Here is a 16,877-nt window from a genome sequence, read left to right on the forward strand (position 1 = left end):
TTATCTCTGCGGGTGAAAGTCAGCTCCTTGAAAGGATCACACCGGCGGCGGGTGTAGCTGCCTGAGGTCAGCGGGCAGCACGTCCGGACGTGTTGGGAGGCAACTTGAACCAGTCGGTAAGCTGCGGCCCAAACCCTAACCTGACGTGTACGTGAAGCTGCGAGAGTCAGGTACTGTACCGGCAGAATCTGGCAGTTTCGGATCAGCACTCAAGACAATTTTTTCATGCCAGCACAGGCCGAATCTGTGGAGATCAGCCAGTGGCTCAGGATCTCCCAGAGTGACAGATTTTCAGGGAGACAATGGCGTGACATTAGTGGAGGTGCGCAGCAAAGCATCAGCAAGGGAGAGGCACTGCTGGGCTCTCCTTCGATAGCTCAGCTGGTAGAGCGGAGGACTGTGGTCTGTCGCAAATCTGTCGTTCCTTAGATCGCCGGCTCGAAGGAGCCTCGGCTGCTTTTTGGAAAGAGTGCGCATTCACCAGCACGCGGGCCACAGCAACACAGATGAGCTGAAAACGCGACAACGCTTTCAGGACGCATCGGCACACACCCTTGCCTCTCTGCAACGAGTCAGCTGTCTCCCTGCCGCGGTTGCAGCTGACGGCCAGCAGGGTGCCCTTTTGTCAACCCCAACACACAAAAGCGCTTTGTGCTCACTGCAACCAAATGAAGTCTTCTATCAGTCAGGCGGGGCCCTGCGACGTCACCTCACGCTCGTGGTGGCTGCGCCAAGGTTGAAGTCGTTTCGACCTCCAGTCAGCAATTGCCATCTCCTCAGCACTTCTTTCCTCGTCCATGTGTCGTTCCGCCTCGCCTGAGTCCACCAGCTGCCGCTGCTGCTCCTCCGACAAGTTGGTCGTTTCACCGAGACCGGCATCAGCAATGTTTGGTCTCAGCCGTCCGACGGATGAGAGAATTTCCTGCACATCCCGGAGCGTGGCTGCTTAGGATCCACTGCGGAAGGAGTGAAGTCAGGGCTGGCTGTCCAACTGGGGGATTAGCTCAAATGGTAGAGCGCTCGCTTTGCATGCGAGAGGTAGCGGGATCGATGCCCGCATTCTCCACTTGCTTTTAAAACGGCAAGTGCAACCTCTCACTCGGCTGGTCTGCAGCAGCCGGAATACCGTTTGCGTACGCCGCCTCCCTGAGAGTGGTCCTGAAAGATCAAAAGCTTCACGCGTGAGCGACAGGCCGGTCCAGCGTAGGAAGAAAGTCGAGCTGCGCGGCGAAGGCAAACGCCAGCGGCGTTGACGTTTTTATCTCTGCGGGTGAAAGTCAGCTCCTTGAAAGGATCACACCGGCGGCGGGTGTAGCTGCCTGAGGTCAGCGGGCAGCACGTCCGGACGTGTTGGGAGGCAACTTGAACCAGTCGGTAAGCTGCGGCCCAAACCCTAACCTGACGTGTACGTGAAGCTGCGAGAGTCAGGTACTGTACCGGCAGAATCTGGCAGTTTCGGATCAGCACTCAAGACGATTTTTTCATGCCAGCACAGGCCGAATCTGTGGAGATCAGCCAGTGGCTCAGGATCTCCCAGAGTGACAGATTTTCAGGGAGACAATGGCGTGACATTAGTGGAGGTGCGCAGCAAAGCATCAGCAAGGGAGAGGCACTGCTGGGCTCTCCTTCGATAGCTCAGCTGGTAGAGCGGAGGACTGTGGCCTGTCGCAAATCTGTCGTTCCTTAGATCGCCGGCTCGAAGGAGCCTCGGCTGCTTTTTGGAAAGAGTGCGCATTCACCAGCACGCGGGCCACAGCAACACAGATGAGCTGAAAACGCGACAACGCTTTCAGGACGCATCGGCACACACCCTTGCCTCTCTGCAACGAGTCAGCTGTCTCCCTGCCGCGGTTGCAGCTGACGGCCAGCAGGGTGCCCTTTTTTCAACCCCAACACACAAAAGCGCTTTGTGCTCACTGCAACCAAATGAAGTCTTCTATCAGTCAGGCGGGGCCCTGCGACGTCACCTCACGCTCGTGGTGGCTGCGCCAAGGTTGAAGTCGTTTCGACCTCCAGTCAGCAATTGCCATCTCCTCAGCACTTCTTTCCTCGTCCATGTGTCGTTCCGCCTCGCCTGAGTCCACCAGCTGCCGCTGCTGCTCCTCCGACAAGTTGGTCGTTTCACCGAGACCGGCATCAGCAATGTTTGGTCTCAGCCTTCCGACGGATGAGAGAATTTCCTGCACATCCCGGAGCGTGGCTGCTTAGGATCCACTGCCGAAGGAGTGAAGTCAGGGCTGGCTGTCCGACTGGGGGATTAGCTCAAATGGTAGAGCGCTCGCTTTGCGTGCGAGAGGTAGCGGGATCGATGCCCGCATTCTCCACTTGCTTTTAAAACGGCAAGTGCAACCTCTCACTCGGCTGGTCTGCAGCAGCCGGAATACCGTTTGCGTACGCCGTCTCCCTGAGAGTGGTCCCGAAAGATCAAAAGCTTCACGCGTGAGCGACAGGCCGGTCCAGCGTAGGAAGAAAGTCGAGCTGCGCGGCGAAGGCAAACGCCAGCGGCGTTGACGTTTTTATCTCTGCGGGTGAAAGTCAGCTCCTTGAAAGGATCACACCGGCGGTGGGTGTAGCTGCCTGAGGTCAGCGGGCAGCACGTCCGGACGTGTTGGGAGGCAACTTGAACCAGTCGGTAAGCTGCGGCCCAAACCCTAACCTGACGTGTACGTGAAGCTGCGAGAGTCAAGTACTGTACCGGCAGAATCTGGCAGTTTCGGATCAGCACTCAAGACGATTTTTTCATGCCAGCACAGGCCGAATCTGTGGAGATCAGCCAGTGGCTCAGGATCTCCCAGAGTGACAGATTTTCAGGGAGACAATGGCGTGACATTAGTGGAGGTGCGCAGCAAAGCATCAGCAAGGGAGAGGCACTGCTGGGCTCTCCTTCGATAGCTCAGCTGGTAGAGCGGAGGACTGTGGTCTGTCGCAAATCTGTCGTTCCTTAGATCGCCGGCTCGAAGGAGCCTCGGCTGCTTTTTGGAAAGAGTGCGCATTCACCAGCACGCGGGCCACAGCAACACAGATGAGCTGAAAACGCGACAACGCTTTCAGGACGCATCGGCACACACCCTTGCCTCTCTGCAACGAGTCAGCTGTCTCCCTGCCGCGGTTGCAGCTGACGGCCAGCAGGGTGCCCTTTTGTCAACCCCAACACACAAAAGCGCTTTGTGCTCACTGCAACCAAATGAAGTCTTCTATCAGTCAGGCGGGGCCCTGCGACGTCACCTCACGCTCGTGGTGGCTGCGCCAAGGTTGAAGTCGTTTCGACCTCCAGTCAGCAATTGCCATCTCCTCAGCACTTCTTTCCTCGTCCATGTGTCGTTCCGCCTCGCCTGAGTCCACCAGCTGCCGCTGCTGCTCCTCCGACAAGTTGGTCGTTTCACCGAGACCGGCATCAGCAATGTTTGGTCTCAGCCTTCCGACGGATGAGAGAATTTCCTGCACATCCCGGAGCGTGGCTGCTTAGGATCCACTGCCGAAGGAGTGAAGTCAGGGCTGGCTGTCCGACTGGGGGATTAGCTCAAATGGTAGAGCGCTCGCTTTGCGTGCGAGAGGTAGCGGGATCGATGCCCGCATTCTCCACTTGCTTTTAAAACGGCAAGTGCAACCTCTCACTCGGCTGGTCTGCAGCAGCCGGAATACCGTTTGCGTACGCCGTCTCCCTGAGAGTGGTCCCGAAAGATCAAAAGCTTCACGCGTGAGCGACAGGCCGGTCCAGCGTAGGAAGAAAGTCGAGCTGCGCGGCGAAGGCAAACGCCAGCGGCGTTGACGTTTTTATCTCTGCGGGTGAAAGTCAGCTCCTTGAAAGGATCACACCGGCGGTGGGTGTAGCTGCCTGAGGTCAGCGGGCAGCACGTCCGGACGTGTTGGGAGGCAACTTGAACCAGTCGGTAAGCTGCGGCCCAAACCCTAACCTGACGTGTACGTGAAGCTGCGAGAGTCAAGTACTGTACCGGCAGAATCTGGCAGTTTCGGATCAGCACTCAAGACGATTTTTTCATGCCAGCACAGGCCGAATCTGTGGAGATCAGCCAGTGGCTCAGGATCTCCCAGAGTGACAGATTTTCAGGGAGACAATGGCGTGACATTAGTGGAGGTGCGCAGCAAAGCATCAGCAAGGGAGAGGCACTGCTGGGCTCTCCTTCGATAGCTCAGCTGGTAGAGCGGAGGACTGTGGTCTGTCGCAAATCTGTCGTTCCTTAGATCGCCGGCTCGAAGGAGCCTCGGCTGCTTTTTGGAAAGAGTGCGCATTCACCAGCACGCGGGCCACAGCAACACAGATGAGCTGAAAACGCGACAACGCTTTCAGGACGCATCGGCACACACCCTTGCCTCTCTGCAACGAGTCAGCTGTCTCCCTGCCGCGGTTGCAGCTGACGGCCAGCAGGGTGCCCTTTTTTCAACCCCAACACACAAAAGCGCTTTGTGCTCACTGCAACCAAATGAAGTCTTCTATCAGTCAGGCGGGGCCCTGCGACGTCACCTCACGCTCGTGGTGGCTGCGCCAAGGTTGAAGTCGTTTCGACCTCCAGTCAGCAATTGCCATCTCCTCAGCACTTCTTTCCTCGTCCATGTGTCGTTCCGCCTCGCCTGAGTCCACCAGCTGCCGCTGCTGCACCTCCGACAAGTTGGTCGTTTCACCGAGACCGGCATCAGCAATGTTTGGTCTCAGCCGTCCGACGGATGAGAGAATTTCCTGCACATCCCGGAGCGTGGCTGCTTAGGATCCACTGCGGAAGGAGTGAAGTCAGGGCTGGCTGTCCAACTGGGGGATTAGCTCAAATGGTAGAGCGCTCGCTTTGCATGCGAGAGGTAGCGGGATCGATGCCCGCATTCTCCACTTGCTTTTAAAACGGCAAGTGCAACCTCTCACTCGGCTGGTCTGCAGCAGCCGGAATACCGTTTGCGTACGCCGTCTCCCTGAGAGTGGTCCCGAAAGATCAAAAGCTTCACGCGTGAGCGACAGGCCGGTCCAGCGTAGGAAGAAAGTCGAGCTGCGCGGCGAAGGCAAACGCCAGCGGCGTTGACGTTTTTATCTCTGCGGGTGAAAGTCAGCTCCTTGAAAGGATCACACCGGCGGTGGGTGTAGCTGCCTGAGGTCAGCGGGCAGCACGTCCGGACGTGTTGGGAGGCAACTTGAACCAGTCGGTAAGCTGCGGCCCAAACCCTAACCTGACGTGTACGTGAAGCTGCGAGAGTCAGGTACTGTACCGGCAGAATCTGGCAGTTTCGGATCAGCACTCAAGACGATTTTTTCATGCCAGCACAGGCCGAATCTGTGGAGATCAGCCAGTGGCTCAGGATCTCCCAGAGTGACAGATTTTCAGGGAGACAATGGCGTGACATTAGTGGAGGTGCGCAGCAAAGCATCAGCAAGGGAGAGGCACTGCTGGGCTCTCCTTCGATAGCTCAGCTGGTAGAGCGGAGGACTGTGGTCTGTCGCAAATCTGTCGTTCCTTAGATCGCCGGCTCGAAGGAGCCTCGGCTGCTTTTTGGAAAGAGTGCGCATTCACCAGCACGCGGGCCACAGCAACACAGATGAGCTGAAAACGCGACAACGCTTTCAGGACGCATCGGCACACACCCTTGCCTCTCTGCAACGAGTCAGCTGTCTCCCTGCCGCGGTTGCAGCTGACGGCCAGCAGGGTGCCCTTTTTTCAACCCCAACACACAAAAGCGCTTTGTGCTCACTGCAACCAAATGAAGTCTTCTATCAGTCAGGCGGGGCCCTGCGACGTCACCTCACGCTCGTGGTGGCTGCGCCAAGGTTGAAGTCGTTTCGACCTCCAGTCAGCAATTGCCATCTCCTCAGCACTTCTTTCCTCGTCCATGTGTCGTTCCGCCTCGCCTGAGTCCACCAGCTGCCGCTGCTGCTCCTCCGACAAGTTGGTCGTTTCACCGAGACCGGCATCAGCAATGTTTGGTCTCAGCCTTCCGACGGATGAGAGAATTTCCTGCACATCCCGGAGCGTGGCTGCTTAGGATCCACTGCCGAAGGAGTGAAGTCAGGGCTGGCTGTCCGACTGGGGGATTAGCTCAAATGGTAGAGCGCTCGCTTTGCGTGCGAGAGGTAGCGGGATCGATGCCCGCATTCTCCACTTGCTTTTAAAACGGCAAGTGCAACCTCTCACTCGGCTGGTCTGCAGCAGCCGGAATACCGTTTGCGTACGCCGTCTCCCTGAGAGTGGTCCCGAAAGATCAAAAGCTTCACGCGTGAGCGACAGGCCGGTCCAGCGTAGGAAGAAAGTCGAGCTGCGCGGCGAAGGCAAACGCCAGCGGCGTTGACGTTTTTATCTCTGCGGGTGAAAGTCAGCTCCTTGAAAGGATCACACCGGCGGTGGGTGTAGCTGCCTGAGGTCAGCGGGCAGCACGTCCGGACGTGTTGGGAGGCAACTTGAACCAGTCGGTAAGCTGCGGCCCAAACCCTAACCTGACGTGTACGTGAAGCTGCGAGAGTCAAGTACTGTACCGGCAGAATCTGGCAGTTTCGGATCAGCACTCAAGACGATTTTTTCATGCCAGCACAGGCCGAATCTGTGGAGATCAGCCAGTGGCTCAGGATCTCCCAGAGTGACAGATTTTCAGGGAGACAATGGCGTGACATTAGTGGAGGTGCGCAGCAAAGCATCAGCAAGGGAGAGGCACTGCTGGGCTCTCCTTCGATAGCTCAGCTGGTAGAGCGGAGGACTGTGGTCTGTCGCAAATCTGTCGTTCCTTAGATCGCCGGCTCGAAGGAGCCTCGGCTGCTTTTTGGAAAGAGTGCGCATTCACCAGCACGCGGGCCACAGCAACACAGATGAGCTGAAAACGCGACAACGCTTTCAGGACGCATCGGCACACACCCTTGCCTCTCTGCAACGAGTCAGCTGTCTCCCTGCCGCGGTTGCAGCTGACGGCCAGCAGGGTGCCCTTTTTTCAACCCCAACACACAAAAGCGCTTTGTGCTCACTGCAACCAAATGAAGTCTTCTATCAGTCAGGCGGGGCCCTGCGACGTCACCTCACGCTCGTGGTGGCTGCGCCAAGGTTGAAGTCGTTTCGACCTCCAGTCAGCAATTGCCATCTCCTCAGCACTTCTTTCCTCGTCCATGTGTCGTTCCGCCTCGCCTGAGTCCACCAGCTGCCGCTGCTGCTCCTCCGACAAGTTGGTCGTTTCACCGAGACCGGCATCAGCAATGTTTGGTCTCAGCCTTCCGACGGATGAGAGAATTTCCTGCACATCCCGGAGCGTGGCTGCTTAGGATCCACTGCCGAAGGAGTGAAGTCAGGGCTGGCTGTCCGACTGGGGGATTAGCTCAAATGGTAGAGCGCTCGCTTTGCGTGCGAGAGGTAGCGGGATCGATGCCCGCATTCTCCACTTGCTTTTAAAACGGCAAGTGCAACCTCTCACTCGGCTGGTCTGCAGCAGCCGGAATACCGTTTGCGTACGCCGTCTCCCTGAGAGTGGTCCCGAAAGATCAAAAGCTTCACGCGTGAGCGACAGGCCGGTCCAGCGTAGGAAGAAAGTCGAGCTGCGCGGCGAAGGCAAACGCCAGCGGCGTTGACGTTTTTATCTCTGCGGGTGAAAGTCAGCTCCTTGAAAGGATCACACCGGCGGTGGGTGTAGCTGCCTGAGGTCAGCGGGCAGCACGTCCGGACGTGTTGGGAGGCAACTTGAACCAGTCGGTAAGCTGCGGCCCAAACCCTAACCTGACGTGTACGTGAAGCTGCGAGAGTCAAGTACTGTACCGGCAGAATCTGGCAGTTTCGGATCAGCACTCAAGACGATTTTTTCATGCCAGCACAGGCCGAATCTGTGGAGATCAGCCAGTGGCTCAGGATCTCCCAGAGTGACAGATTTTCAGGGAGACAATGGCGTGACATTAGTGGAGGTGCGCAGCAAAGCATCAGCAAGGGAGAGGCACTGCTGGGCTCTCCTTCGATAGCTCAGCTGGTAGAGCGGAGGACTGTGGTCTGTCGCAAATCTGTCGTTCCTTAGATCGCCGGCTCGAAGGAGCCTCGGCTGCTTTTTGGAAAGAGTGCGCATTCACCAGCACGCGGGCCACAGCAACACAGATGAGCTGAAAACGCGACAACGCTTTCAGGACGCATCGGCACACACCCTTGCCTCTCTGCAACGAGTCAGCTGTCTCCCTGCCGCGGTTGCAGCTGACGGCCAGCAGGGTGCCCTTTTTTCAACCCCAACACACAAAAGCGCTTTGTGCTCACTGCAACCAAATGAAGTCTTCTATCAGTCAGGCGGGGCCCTGCGACGTCACCTCACGCTCGTGGTGGCTGCGCCAAGGTTGAAGTCGTTTCGACCTCCAGTCAGCAATTGCCATCTCCTCAGCACTTCTTTCCTCGTCCATGTGTCGTTCCGCCTCGCCTGAGTCCACCAGCTGCCGCTGCTGCTCCTCCGACAAGTTGGTCGTTTCACCGAGACCGGCATCAGCAATGTTTGGTCTCAGCCTTCCGACGGATGAGAGAATTTCCTGCACATCCCGGAGCGTGGCTGCTTAGGATCCACTGCCGAAGGAGTGAAGTCAGGGCTGGCTGTCCGACTGGGGGATTAGCTCAAATGGTAGAGCGCTCGCTTTGCGTGCGAGAGGTAGCGGGATCGATGCCCGCATTCTCCACTTGCTTTTAAAACGGCAAGTGCAACCTCTCACTCGGCTGGTCTGCAGCAGCCGGAATACCGTTTGCGTACGCCGTCTCCCTGAGAGTGGTCCCGAAAGATCAAAAGCTTCACGCGTGAGCGACAGGCCGGTCCAGCGTAGGAAGAAAGTCGAGCTGCGCGGCGAAGGCAAACGCCAGCGGCGTTGACGTTTTTATCTCTGCGGGTGAAAGTCAGCTCCTTGAAAGGATCACACCGGCGGTGGGTGTAGCTGCCTGAGGTCAGCGGGCAGCACGTCCGGACGTGTTGGGAGGCAACTTGAACCAGTCGGTAAGCTGCGGCCCAAACCCTAACCTGACGTGTACGTGAAGCTGCGAGAGTCAAGTACTGTACCGGCAGAATCTGGCAGTTTCGGATCAGCACTCAAGACGATTTTTTCATGCCAGCACAGGCCGAATCTGTGGAGATCAGCCAGTGGCTCAGGATCTCCCAGAGTGACAGATTTTCAGGGAGACAATGGCGTGACATTAGTGGAGGTGCGCAGCAAAGCATCAGCAAGGGAGAGGCACTGCTGGGCTCTCCTTCGATAGCTCAGCTGGTAGAGCGGAGGACTGTGGTCTGTCGCAAATCTGTCGTTCCTTAGATCGCCGGCTCGAAGGAGCCTCGGCTGCTTTTTGGAAAGAGTGCGCATTCACCAGCACGCGGGCCACAGCAACACAGATGAGCTGAAAACGCGACAACGCTTTCAGGACGCATCGGCACACACCCTTGCCTCTCTGCAACGAGTCAGCTGTCTCCCTGCCGCGGTTGCAGCTGACGGCCAGCAGGGTGCCCTTTTTTCAACCCCAACACACAAAAGCGCTTTGTGCTCACTGCAACCAAATGAAGTCTTCTATCAGTCAGGCGGGGCCCTGCGACGTCACCTCACGCTCGTGGTGGCTGCGCCAAGGTTGAAGTCGTTTCGACCTCCAGTCAGCAATTGCCATCTCCTCAGCACTTCTTTCCTCGTCCATGTGTCGTTCCGCCTCGCCTGAGTCCACCAGCTGCCGCTGCTGCTCCTCCGACAAGTTGGTCGTTTCACCGAGACCGGCATCAGCAATGTTTGGTCTCAGCCGTCCGACGGATGAGAGAATTTCCTGCACATCCCGGAGCGTGGCTGCTTAGGATCCACTGCCGAAGGAGTGAAGTCAGGGCTGGCTGTCCGACTGGGGGATTAGCTCAAATGGTAGAGCGCTCGCTTTGCGTGCGAGAGGTAGCGGGATCGATGCCCGCATTCTCCACTTGCTTTTAAAACGGCAAGTGCAACCTCTCACTCGGCTGGTCTGCAGCAGCCGGAATACCGTTTGCGTACGCCGTCTCCCTGAGAGTGGTCCCGAAAGATCAAAAGCTTCACGCGTGAGCGACAGGCCGGTCCAGCGTAGGAAGAAAGTCGAGCTGCGCGGCGAAGGCAAACGCCAGCGGCGTTGACGTTTTTATCTCTGCGGGTGAAAGTCAGCTCCTTGAAAGGATCACACCGGCGGTGGGTGTAGCTGCCTGAGGTCAGCGGGCAGCACGTCCGGACGTGTTGGGAGGCAACTTGAACCAGTCGGTAAGCTGCGGCCCAAACCCTAACCTGACGTGTACGTGAAGCTGCGAGAGTCAAGTACTGTACCGGCAGAATCTGGCAGTTTCGGATCAGCACTCAAGACGATTTTTTCATGCCAGCACAGGCCGAATCTGTGGAGATCAGCCAGTGGCTCAGGATCTCCCAGAGTGACAGATTTTCAGGGAGACAATGGCGTGACATTAGTGGAGGTGCGCAGCAAAGCATCAGCAAGGGAGAGGCACTGCTGGGCTCTCCTTCGATAGCTCAGCTGGTAGAGCGGAGGACTGTGGTCTGTCGCAAATCTGTCGTTCCTTAGATCGCCGGCTCGAAGGAGCCTCGGCTGCTTTTTGGAAAGAGTGCGCATTCACCAGCACGCGGGCCACAGCAACACAGATGAGCTGAAAACGCGACAACGCTTTCAGGACGCATCGGCACACACCCTTGCCTCTCTGCAACGAGTCAGCTGTCTCCCTGCCGCGGTTGCAGCTGACGGCCAGCAGGGTGCCCTTTTTTCAACCCCAACACACAAAAGCGCTTTGTGCTCACTGCAACCAAATGAAGTCTTCTATCAGTCAGGCGGGGCCCTGCGACGTCACCTCACGCTCGTGGTGGCTGCGCCAAGGTTGAAGTCGTTTCGACCTCCAGTCAGCAATTGCCATCTCCTCAGCACTTCTTTCCTCGTCCATGTGTCGTTCCGCCTCGCCTGAGTCCACCAGCTGCCGCTGCTGCTCCTCCGACAAGTTGGTCGTTTCACCGAGACCGGCATCAGCAATGTTTGGTCTCAGCCTTCCGACGGATGAGAGAATTTCCTGCACATCCCGGAGCGTGGCTGCTTAGGATCCACTGCCGAAGGAGTGAAGTCAGGGCTGGCTATCCGACTGGGGGATTAGCTCAAATGGTAGAGCGCTCGCTTTGCGTGCGAGAGGTAGCGGGATCGATGCCCGCATTCTCCACTTGCTTTTAAAACGGCAAGTGCAACCTCTCACTCGGCTGGTCTGCAGCAGCCGGAATACCGTTTGCGTACGCCGTCTCCCTGAGAGTGGTCCCGAAAGATCAAAAGCTTCACGCGTGAGCGACAGGCCGGTCCAGCGTAGGAAGAAAGTCGAGCTGCGCGGCGAAGGCAAACGCCAGCGGCGTTGACGTTTTTATCTCTGCGGGTGAAAGTCAGCTCCTTGAAAGGATCACACCGGCGGTGGGTGTAGCTGCCTGAGGTCAGCGGGCAGCACGTCCGGACGTGTTGGGAGGCAACTTGAACCAGTCGGTAAGCTGCGGCCCAAACCCTAACCTGACGTGTACGTGAAGCTGCGAGAGTCAAGTACTGTACCGGCAGAATCTGGCAGTTTCGGATCAGCACTCAAGACGATTTTTTCATGCCAGCACAGGCCGAATCTGTGGAGATCAGCCAGTGGCTCAGGATCTCCCAGAGTGACAGATTTTCAGGGAGACAATGGCGTGACATTAGTGGAGGTGCGCAGCAAAGCATCAGCAAGGGAGAGGCACTGCTGGGCTCTCCTTCGATAGCTCAGCTGGTAGAGCGGAGGACTGTGGTCTGTCGCAAATCTGTCGTTCCTTAGATCGCCGGCTCGAAGGAGCCTCGGCTGCTTTTTGGAAAGAGTGCGCATTCACCAGCACGCGGGCCACAGCAACACAGATGAGCTGAAAACGCGACAACGCTTTCAGGACGCATCGGCACACACCCTTGCCTCTCTGCAACGAGTCAGCTGTCTCCCTGCCGCGGTTGCAGCTGACGGCCAGCAGGGTGCCCTTTTTTCAACCCCAACACACAAAAGCGCTTTGTGCTCACTGCAACCAAATGAAGTCTTCTATCAGTCAGGCGGGGCCCTGCGACGTCACCTCACGCTCGTGGTGGCTGCGCCAAGGTTGAAGTCGTTTCGACCTCCAGTCAGCAATTGCCATCTCCTCAGCACTTCTTTCCTCGTCCATGTGTCGTTCCGCCTCGCCTGAGTCCACCAGCTGCCGCTGCTGCACCTCCGACAAGTTGGTCGTTTCACCGAGACCGGCATCAGCAATGTTTGGTCTCAGCCGTCCGACGGATGAGAGAATTTCCTGCACATCCCGGAGCGTGGCTGCTTAGGATCCACTGCGGAAGGAGTGAAGTCAGGGCTAGCTGTCCAACTGGGGGATTAGCTCAAATGGTAGAGCGCTCGCTTTGCATGCGAGAGGTAGCGGGATCGATGCCCGCATTCTCCACTTGCTTTTAAAACGGCAAGTGCAACCTCTCACTCGGCTGGTCTGCAGCAGCCGGAATACCGTTTGCGTACGCCGCCTCCCTGAGAGTGGTCCCGAAAGATCAAAAGCTTCACGCGTGAGCGACAGGCCGGTCCAGCGTAGGAAGAAAGTCGAGCTGCGCGGCGAAGGCAAACGCCAGCGGCGTTGACGTTTTTATCTCTGCGGGTGAAAGTCAGCTCCTTGAAAGGATCACACCGGCGGTGGGTGTAGCTGCCTGAGGTCAGCGGGCAGCACGTCCGGACGTGTTGGGAGGCAACTTGAACCAGTCGGTAAGCTGCGGCCCAAACCCTAACCTGACGTGTACGTGAAGCTGCGAGAGTCAGGTACTGTACCGGCAGAATCTGGCAGTTTCGGATCAGCACTCAAGACGATTTTTTCATGCCAGCACAGGCCGAATCTGTGGAGATCAGCCAGTGGCTCAGGATCTCCCAGAGTGACAGATTTTCAGGGAGACAATGGCGTGACATTAGTGGAGGTGCGCAGCAAAGCATCAGCAAGGGAGAGGCACTGCTGGGCTCTCCTTCGATAGCTCAGCTGGTAGAGCGGAGGACTGTGGTCTGTCGCAAATCTGTCGTTCCTTAGATCGCCGGCTCGAAGGAGCCTCGGCTGCTTTTTGGAAAGAGTGCGCATTCACCAGCACGCGGGCCACAGCAACACAGATGAGCTGAAAACGCGACAACGCTTTCAGGACGCATCGGCACACACCCTTGCCTCTCTGCAACGAGTCAGCTGTCTCCCTGCCGCGGTTGCAGCTGACGGCCAGCAGGGTGCCCTTTTTTCAACCCCAACACACAAAAGCGCTTTGTGCTCACTGCAACCAAATGAAGTCTTCTATCAGTCAGGCGGGGCCCTGCGACGTCACCTCACGCTCGTGGTGGCTGCGCCAAGGTTGAAGTCGTTTCGACCTCCAGTCAGCAATTGCCATCTCCTCAGCACTTCTTTCCTCGTCCATGTGTCGTTCCGCCTCGCCTGAGTCCACCAGCTGCCGCTGCTGCTCCTCCGACAAGTTGGTCGTTTCACCGAGACCGGCATCAGCAATGTTTGGTCTCAGCCTTCCGACGGATGAGAGAATTTCCTGCACATCCCGGAGCGTGGCTGCTTAGGATCCACTGCCGAAGGAGTGAAGTCAGGGCTGGCTGTCCGACTGGGGGATTAGCTCAAATGGTAGAGCGCTCGCTTTGCGTGCGAGAGGTAGCGGGATCGATGCCCGCATTCTCCACTTGCTTTTAAAACGGCAAGTGCAACCTCTCACTCGGCTGGTCTGCAGCAGCCGGAATACCGTTTGCGTACGCCGTCTCCCTGAGAGTGGTCCCGAAAGATCAAAAGCTTCACGCGTGAGCGACAGGCCGGTCCAGCGTAGGAAGAAAGTCGAGCTGCGCGGCGAAGGCAAACGCCAGCGGCGTTGACGTTTTTATCTCTGCGGGTGAAAGTCAGCTCCTTGAAAGGATCACACCGGCGGTGGGTGTAGCTGCCTGAGGTCAGCGGGCAGCACGTCCGGACGTGTTGGGAGGCAACTTGAACCAGTCGGTAAGCTGCGGCCCAAACCCTAACCTGACGTGTACGTGAAGCTGCGAGAGTCAAGTACTGTACCGGCAGAATCTGGCAGTTTCGGATCAGCACTCAAGACGATTTTTTCATGCCAGCACAGGCCGAATCTGTGGAGATCAGCCAGTGGCTCAGGATCTCCCAGAGTGACAGATTTTCAGGGAGACAATGGCGTGACATTAGTGGAGGTGCGCAGCAAAGCATCAGCAAGGGAGAGGCACTGCTGGGCTCTCCTTCGATAGCTCAGCTGGTAGAGCGGAGGACTGTGGTCTGTCGCAAATCTGTCGTTCCTTAGATCGCCGGCTCGAAGGAGCCTCGGCTGCTTTTTGGAAAGAGTGCGCATTCACCAGCACGCGGGCCACAGCAACACAGATGAGCTGAAAACGCGACAACGCTTTCAGGACGCATCGGCACACACCCTTGCCTCTCTGCAACGAGTCAGCTGTCTCCCTGCCGCGGTTGCAGCTGACGGCCAGCAGGGTGCCCTTTTTTCAACCCCAACACACAAAAGCGCTTTGTGCTCACTGCAACCAAATGAAGTCTTCTATCAGTCAGGCGGGGCCCTGCGACGTCACCTCACGCTCGTGGTGGCTGCGCCAAGGTTGAAGTCGTTTCGACCTCCAGTCAGCAATTGCCATCTCCTCAGCACTTCTTTCCTCGTCCATGTGTCGTTCCGCCTCGCCTGAGTCCACCAGCTGCCGCTGCTGCTCCTCCGACAAGTTGGTCGTTTCACCGAGACCGGCATCAGCAATGTTTGGTCTCAGCCGTCCGACGGATGAGAGAATTTCCTGCACATCCCGGAGCGTGGCTGCTTAGGATCCACTGCGGAAGGAGTGAAGTCAGGGCTAGCTGTCCAACTGGGGGATTAGCTCAAATGGTAGAGCGCTCGCTTTGCATGCGAGAGGTAGCGGGATCGATGCCCGCATTCTCCACTTGCTTTTAAAACGGCAAGTGCAACCTCTCACTCGGCTGGTCTGCAGCAGCCGGAATACCGTTTGCGTACGCCGCCTCCCTGAGAGTGGTCCCGAAAGATCAAAAGCTTCACGCGTGAGCGACAGGCCGGTCCAGCGTAGGAAGAAAGTCGAGCTGCGCGGCGAAGGCAAACGCCAGCGGCGTTGACGTTTTTATCTCTGCGGGTGAAAGTCAGCTCCTTGAAAGGATCACACCGGCGGTGGGTGTAGCTGCCTGAGGTCAGCGGGCAGCACGTCCGGACGTGTTGGGAGGCAACTTGAACCAGTCGGTAAGCTGCGGCCCAAACCCTAACCTGACGTGTACGTGAAGCTGCGAGAGTCAGGTACTGTACCGGCAGAATCTGGCAGTTTCGGATCAGCACTCAAGACGATTTTTTCATGCCAGCACAGGCCGAATCTGTGGAGATCAGCCAGTGGCTCAGGATCTCCCAGAGTGACAGATTTTCAGGGAGACAATGGCGTGACATTAGTGGAGGTGCGCAGCAAAGCATCAGCAAGGGAGAGGCACTGCTGGGCTCTCCTTCGATAGCTCAGCTGGTAGAGCGGAGGACTGTGGTCTGTCGCAAATCTGTCGTTCCTTAGATCGCCGGCTCGAAGGAGCCTCGGCTGCTTTTTGGAAAGAGTGCGCATTCACCAGCACGCGGGCCACAGCAACACAGATGAGCTGAAAACGCGACAACGCTTTCAGGACGCATCGGCACACACCCTTGCCTCTCTGCAACGAGTCAGCTGTCTCCCTGCCGCGGTTGCAGCTGACGGCCAGCAGGGTGCCCTTTTTTCAACCCCAACACACAAAAGCGCTTTGTGCTCACTGCAACCAAATGAAGTCTTCTATCAGTCAGGCGGGGCCCTGCGACGTCACCTCACGCTCGTGGTGGCTGCGCCAAGGTTGAAGTCGTTTCGACCTCCAGTCAGCAATTGCCATCTCCTCAGCACTTCTTTCCTCGTCCATGTGTCGTTCCGCCTCGCCTGAGTCCACCAGCTGCCGCTGCTGCTCCTCCGACAAGTTGGTCGTTTCACCGAGACCGGCATCAGCAATGTTTGGTCTCAGCCTTCCGACGGATGAGAGAATTTCCTGCACATCCCGGAGCGTGGCTGCTTAGGATCCACTGCCGAAGGAGTGAAGTCAGGGCTGGCTATCCGACTGGGGGATTAGCTCAAATGGTAGAGCGCTCGCTTTGCGTGCGAGAGGTAGCGGGATCGATGCCCGCATTCTCCACTTGCTTTTAAAACGGCAAGTGCAACCTCTCACTCGGCTGGTCTGCAGCAGCCGGAATACCGTTTGCGTACGCCGTCTCCCTGAGAGTGGTCCCGAAAGATCAAAAGCTTCACGCGTGAGCGACAGGCCGGTCCAGCGTAGGAAGAAAGTCGAGCTGCGCGGCGAAGGCAAACGCCAGCGGCGTTGACGTTTTTATCTCTGCGGGTGAAAGTCAGCTCCTTGAAAGGATCACACCGGCGGTGGGTGTAGCTGCCTGAGGTCAGCGGGCAGCACGTCCGGACGTGTTGGGAGGCAACTTGAACCAGTCGGTAAGCTGCGGCCCAAACCCTAACCTGACGTGTACGTGAAGCTGCGAGAGTCAAGTACTGTACCGGCAGAATCTGGCAGTTTCGGATCAGCACTCAAGACGATTTTTTCATGCCAGCACAGGCCGAATCTGTGGAGATCAGCCAGTGGCTCAGGATCTCCCAGAGTGACAGATTTTCAGGGAGACAATGGCGTGACATTAGTGGAGGTGCGCAGCAAAGCATCAGCAAGGGAGAGGCACTGCTGGGCTCTCCTTCGATAGCTCAGCTGGTAGAGCGGAGGACTGTGGTCTGTCGCAAATCTGTCGTTCCTTAGATCGCCGGCTCGAAGGAGCCTCGGCTGCTTTTTGGAAAGAGTGCGCATTCACCAGCACGCGGGCCACAGCAACACAGATGAGCTGAAAACGCGA

The 16,877-nt window shown here is 57.4% G+C and overlaps 13 non-coding genes across 13 annotated transcripts; all 13 read left to right on the forward strand.

Annotated features, from left to right (window-relative positions):
- The first annotated feature begins 993 nt into the window (after nt 1-993).
- On the forward strand, nt 994-1,066 carry trnaa-ugc (transfer RNA alanine (anticodon UGC)). Its single transcript has one exon. It is a non-coding gene; the product is annotated as a tRNA-Ala (tRNA).
- Nucleotides 1,067-2,251: 1,185 nt separating this feature from the next.
- trnaa-ugc (transfer RNA alanine (anticodon UGC)) lies at nt 2,252-2,324 on the forward strand. The gene has a single exon. It is a non-coding gene; the product is annotated as a tRNA-Ala (tRNA).
- A 1,185-nt stretch (nt 2,325-3,509) lies between these two features.
- Nucleotides 3,510-3,582, forward strand: trnaa-ugc (transfer RNA alanine (anticodon UGC)). The gene has a single exon. It is a non-coding gene; the product is annotated as a tRNA-Ala (tRNA).
- Nucleotides 3,583-4,767: 1,185 nt separating this feature from the next.
- On the forward strand, nt 4,768-4,840 carry trnaa-ugc (transfer RNA alanine (anticodon UGC)). The gene has a single exon. It is a non-coding gene; the product is annotated as a tRNA-Ala (tRNA).
- Nucleotides 4,841-6,025: 1,185 nt separating this feature from the next.
- Nucleotides 6,026-6,098, forward strand: trnaa-ugc (transfer RNA alanine (anticodon UGC)). The gene has a single exon. It is a non-coding gene; the product is annotated as a tRNA-Ala (tRNA).
- A 1,185-nt stretch (nt 6,099-7,283) lies between these two features.
- Nucleotides 7,284-7,356, forward strand: trnaa-ugc (transfer RNA alanine (anticodon UGC)). Its single transcript has one exon. It is a non-coding gene; the product is annotated as a tRNA-Ala (tRNA).
- Nucleotides 7,357-8,541: 1,185 nt separating this feature from the next.
- trnaa-ugc (transfer RNA alanine (anticodon UGC)) lies at nt 8,542-8,614 on the forward strand. The gene has a single exon. It is a non-coding gene; the product is annotated as a tRNA-Ala (tRNA).
- A 1,185-nt stretch (nt 8,615-9,799) lies between these two features.
- Nucleotides 9,800-9,872, forward strand: trnaa-ugc (transfer RNA alanine (anticodon UGC)). The gene has a single exon. It is a non-coding gene; the product is annotated as a tRNA-Ala (tRNA).
- Nucleotides 9,873-11,057: 1,185 nt separating this feature from the next.
- Nucleotides 11,058-11,130, forward strand: trnaa-ugc (transfer RNA alanine (anticodon UGC)). Its single transcript has one exon. It is a non-coding gene; the product is annotated as a tRNA-Ala (tRNA).
- Nucleotides 11,131-12,315: 1,185 nt separating this feature from the next.
- trnaa-ugc (transfer RNA alanine (anticodon UGC)) lies at nt 12,316-12,388 on the forward strand. Its single transcript has one exon. It is a non-coding gene; the product is annotated as a tRNA-Ala (tRNA).
- Nucleotides 12,389-13,573: 1,185 nt separating this feature from the next.
- Nucleotides 13,574-13,646, forward strand: trnaa-ugc (transfer RNA alanine (anticodon UGC)). The gene has a single exon. It is a non-coding gene; the product is annotated as a tRNA-Ala (tRNA).
- Nucleotides 13,647-14,831: 1,185 nt separating this feature from the next.
- trnaa-ugc (transfer RNA alanine (anticodon UGC)) lies at nt 14,832-14,904 on the forward strand. Its single transcript has one exon. It is a non-coding gene; the product is annotated as a tRNA-Ala (tRNA).
- A 1,185-nt stretch (nt 14,905-16,089) lies between these two features.
- trnaa-ugc (transfer RNA alanine (anticodon UGC)) lies at nt 16,090-16,162 on the forward strand. The gene has a single exon. It is a non-coding gene; the product is annotated as a tRNA-Ala (tRNA).
- The last annotated feature ends 715 nt before the right edge of the window (nt 16,163-16,877 follow it).

The sequence above is a fragment of the Chiloscyllium plagiosum genome, unplaced genomic scaffold (genome assembly GCF_037043375.1).
Source record: "Chiloscyllium plagiosum isolate Xiang-an unplaced genomic scaffold, Cpla_swu_hap1 HiC_scaffold_55, whole genome shotgun sequence".
Lineage (NCBI taxonomy): Eukaryota > Metazoa > Chordata > Chondrichthyes > Orectolobiformes > Hemiscylliidae > Chiloscyllium > Chiloscyllium plagiosum.